General features: G+C 43.2%; 1 long non-coding RNA gene across 2 annotated transcripts; it reads left to right on the forward strand.

Annotated features, from left to right (window-relative positions):
• Positions 1 to 288: 288 nt before the first annotated feature.
• On the forward strand, positions 289 to 4,731 carry LOC116379314 (uncharacterized). Of its 2 annotated transcripts, none has more exons than XR_004212406.1 (3): positions 289 to 1,805; positions 4,083 to 4,172; positions 4,612 to 4,731. It is a non-coding gene; the product is annotated as an uncharacterized LOC116379314 (long non-coding RNA). The 2 variants fall into 2 exon arrangements; XR_004212405.1 differs by having other exon boundaries at positions 296 to 1,805; positions 4,636 to 4,731.
• The last annotated feature ends 95 nt before the right edge of the window (positions 4,732 to 4,826 follow it).

The following is a 4,826-nucleotide window of genomic DNA, read 5'->3' on the forward strand; positions in this document are numbered from 1 at the left end:
CTGTCTCTCTCTCTCTCTCTGTCTCTCTCTCTGTCTCTGTCTCTCTCTCTGTCTCTCTCTCTGTCTCTCTCTCTCTGTCTCTCTCTGTCTCTCTCTCTCTGTCTCTCTCTCTGTCTCTCTCTGTCTCTCTCTCTCTGTCTCTCTCTCTGTCTCTCTCTGTCTCTGTCTCTCTCTCTCTGTCTCTCTCTGTCTCTCTCTCTCTGTCTCTCTCTCTCTGTCTCTCTCTGTCTCTCTCTGTCTCTCTCTGTCTCTCTCTCTCTCTCTGTCTCTCTCTCTCTCTCTCTCTCTCTCTGTCTCTCTCTGTCTCTCTCTCCTCTCTCTTTCTCACATCGTCCTCGTCTCTTTTAGCTGGGCTCTACGTCCTGCAGGTGCGTTCATAACGCCATTAATTATTCACCCAATCACGCCCAGCCGTCCTGGTACTGACCCGGGATCAGGGTCCACCCAGCAGCTCGTCTGTCCCCGGCCCCGGTTTGACAGAGAGGCTGATCTGGGATCTGTCGGGGCCTCCAGCAGAGAACGCTCACTGCAGCAGAAAACAGCAGAATCTCATCTTACAGCTCCACTCGATTAAAGGACAGGGACTCACTAAAGTGTGTGTGTGTGTGTGTGTGTGTGTGTGCTGCGTATTTCTCTCTGGGTCCAGTGTTGTCCACTTAAAAATCAAAATAAAAACCTGTCTTTACCCGGTTTATTTTGAAGTTTTCAAGCTTTTCTTTTTATGCCGCAAAACAAGCAAAAATGTGGTAAAAAGCCCGATTCAGGTGCATATTCTGAATACGCTCAATACGTGTCCAAAGAATGCTCCGAAAACCTAATTGATATCGGCATATCTCACACGTCTTAATGCTCCATTCAGAATCAGGCCTCATTCAGAACATCCTGTTTTATGTCCGTCAGTGTTCAGACCACTGAGCTTTGTTTTGATCCCAAATCAGGACGTCAGGATGAACGTCTATTATCTACGTGTGGTACAGCCATTCAAAAAAGGATCATTTCAACATTATATAGCGTCAAAAAGAGCCGAAACAATCTGATACTGAACATATACGGTATAGACAGACAGTGGGGAGTAAGACGATTCTTCCAACAGGAGGATTTGTTGTGTGATATATGAGGATGTTTCTAAAAATGTCAGAGCCCACAGAGTTCTTTCTGTGTTTTTTTTTGCTGGAACTGCACATTTTCAAATAGTTTCTGCAGAAGAGAACCAGCCCTGTATTTGAAACAGACCTTCCAGACTGAGCTCAGTAGCTGCTGGATTGATTCGTGGTTCCCTGAGGATGAATCCTTTTCCTCGAGCGACACCGTGAGACATTTGTGGTTCAGAGAGAAATGTCTCCACAACTGTCGGATGCAATTTTTGGTGCAGACATTCATGCTCTTTGCAGATTTTGGTGATGGACTGACTGGTTTCATCCAGTGACAGCATGTGGTGCAGACGTCCCGTGTTGAAAACACGACCTCACAAGTTCCCTTTGAAGGCGGCGTTGACACTTTGTATCTGTGTGTTATCGCACGATGCTCCTGCATGTTGGGAGGAAACAGTCACGATGGCATAGCGAAGGTTTGACGTGTCACTTCCTGCTGGGGATCTCGTGTGGTGGAGTGTGTCGGGTCTCAGATGTTTCTGTCGCTGTGTGTCGGTGACGCATGTGTACGTGTGTGTGTGTGTGTGTGTGTAACGCTTTGCTTTTGCTTCACCTGCTGCCCAGGTAACCCTAAGACCCCGCCCTGCCATGCCATTGGCTCCGCTCTGCCCAATGAGCTTCCTGCTGCTTCCAGCGCCCAACAATCCCATAACGGTACAGATCACATGACTCTGTGTGTGCCACGTTCATACCGCTCCCCCCCCCCACACTTCCTGTCTCACCTGCAGCTTGTCCTCTGTTTGGCATGTCTTTGTTTATCACCCTGGAGTGTGTTTATGTTCTGTGTCTGCTGATCAAGTCATTGCAGTGTCGCTGGTAAAATCTTCTTCTTCTCTCAATATATTTCCTCTTTCATTTGAGTAAATGCCGAAACATGCTTCACGTGCAAACACCGCATGAACGTCTGTGTTTAGAGATGCAGTTAAAGGTTGTGAACAGGCCTCAGCTACAAACGCTTCCTGTCTGCAGAGATGTTAGTGTCGGGTCGCACACAGGTGCTTCATCTCTTAATGAGGTGTTTCAGGGTTCTCCGTTAATACGCAGTCTAGTTTCATAAATGCGACAGATCAGCATCACTTGTAAGTAAATCTGGAGAAGCGTGGAAACAATCGGATAATAATCAGATTATAGAGCCAGGAAGTTTTTAAAATCCTGTTAAAAAGTTTTGAATTGTTTCGAAGATTCTCACTGCGATAAAATCAAGTTAATGTCTGAGTGATGTTAACATAACATGTCTTGTTTCTGGCTCATTCCATCATCTCTCAAGTCCGTTTGATATAAAAATGAAAGTTTGTGAAACTGAGGACAGATAATGCAAATCAAATCCTCATGTTTTCTGATATTTATATATATATATATTAATATAAATATATTTTACTGTATTTTTAAGTTGACAGGTGATGAATCAGACAGAAGTTCTGTGATTCTTTTTCTTTTTCTTTTATTTTTATATATATATATATATTATATACATTATGATCAATTACTGCTCTACTAATATGACCTCATGTGGTTACTTCACTGACTCCCACGATGATGGGATTTTCAAAACCAACTGCGTATTACAAAGATCAATTTTACACTCTTTCCATGAACATGAGTCACATGATGTACAAAGACATTTAATAAGAACAAATCTAAATGTTATTACTTCACACATGTTGTAAATTCAGCAGCTTCACCAGTTCAAAATAAACATGAATGAAATCCAGACAATGAATGAATTTATTGCTTTAAGACGAACAAATCTGTGAGCTCCAACACCAACTCTATGTTTATTAACTACTTTGTCTATTTGTGTGTATATTAGTGTAGTTTTGTGTGTGTATTTGTGTATTTGTGTGTAACTGTTGGTGTGTACAGAGAGAAACATTGGTTCGTTTTCATCAATAGTTCACAGTTTACATTCAGCATTTCCACTTCTCCTGTGTGGCTAATGACTGTCTGGTTTGGACACACAGACACACACACACGCACACACACACGCACACACACACACACACACACACACACACACACTCCCCCACCCTTATCACAACAAAGGGCTGCTCCACTTCCTGTCTTCCTGGCCCAGGGCTGTGTTTGCTGATGCATACATATCATTCTCAGCAGGGAGCTCTACACACACACACACACACACACACACCACACACAGACACACACGCCATATATCATACCAGACATTCACCATGTAGCTGTCTGTAAAACTTATTACACCCCACCTAGATCAGATCAAAACGCACACACACACACACACACACACACACATTTCCAATCATTCCAGTCTATATTTCAGAAGCAGCCGCTGCAGAAATCCATGTTTTTTTTGTGCACTTTTGCTCTAAACCAGCGAGCAGTTTTCACTAGATTTCTAATGTACAAATTTCATAACCAGTTGTTTGAGACATAAGATTATTTTTATAATACATAGAATAGAAATAGAATAGAAGCATGCTGTGCAGTAAAAAACAAAGAGCCAGCAGCTGGTTAGCTTAGCTTAGCACAAACACTGGAATCAGGGGGAAACAGCTAATTAACAATATAAATGATATCTTGTTTGTGCTAAGCTAAGTAAAATGTGGATGTTGTCACGGTGCCTTCAGGTGCTGTAGGAAACATCCCCTCCCAGCCTCGTGGGACTGCAGCGGCTGCCTCTGTGTGGTCGTCCTCCATTTTCATGACGAAGCAGCTTTCTCTCAGTTCTGCTGCTTCACTTGTGCCTCAGAAGGTTAATTCATTCGGTTTATCGATCAGCAGCGTTGCTTTCTGTGCGAGGCGGCACTTTTCTGTTTGCAGTGTGATTCGTTTTTTTTTGGGGGGGCGTTCATTGAACGTGACATTTACATCATCCTCCGACACCTTTCAGATTCACTGTCATCTGTGCGTCTAGTGTGAGTCATTTGAATTTTTATTACTTTGTTTTTGAATCAGTTGGTGACTTCCTGTCTCCACCCGGGATGGATCAGCCAATCAACAAGCAGCTCTCCAACTCGTCTGCTGCCCTCCACTCACCAGAGAGAGGTAATAATTATTTATACATACATACCTTTAACAACTTTAAAACTGTATATATATATATACATACATACATATATATATATGACACAAATATCATTTCAGACATATTGATGGTTTTGTGGGAGGAATTCATGGATTTAGCTCCAAGAAAAAACTTGTCTGCATCCACTACATTAAGAACATGATACTTCTGTCTTTTAAGATGTCCAGGTATATATAATACAAGTACTACTACTACTACTACTACTAGAACTGGTCAAATACATATATCTCTTTGAACTCAAGGAGAAGAAAGAGAGCATCTCTTTTATTTGTTATGATTGTTTTGCTCTTCGCTTATTGGGAGTTTCTGATTTTTTTGTGTCCACATCATGGTGTGTCTATTTGTGTGTGTGTGTGTGTGTGTATGTGTGTCTGTGTGTGTCGTTTCGTGACCCGTCAGTGTCTTTTGTGTCCCATCGAACAGCTTCCCCCAGCAACCACAGACCGAACAGAAGTTCCTCCAACCGCAGGAGCATCGCTGGACTCCCCGAGGAGACGTCCAGAGCCAAGACACCCACGGTCAACCCTCACACACACACACGCACGCATGCACGCACACACACACATGCACGCACGAACGCACGCACGCACGCACACACATGCACGCACACACAC

The sequence above is a fragment of the Anarrhichthys ocellatus genome, unplaced genomic scaffold (genome assembly GCF_004355925.1).
Source record: "Anarrhichthys ocellatus isolate YVR2014 unplaced genomic scaffold, GSC_Weel_1.0 scaffold4087, whole genome shotgun sequence".
Lineage (NCBI taxonomy): Eukaryota > Metazoa > Chordata > Actinopteri > Perciformes > Anarhichadidae > Anarrhichthys > Anarrhichthys ocellatus.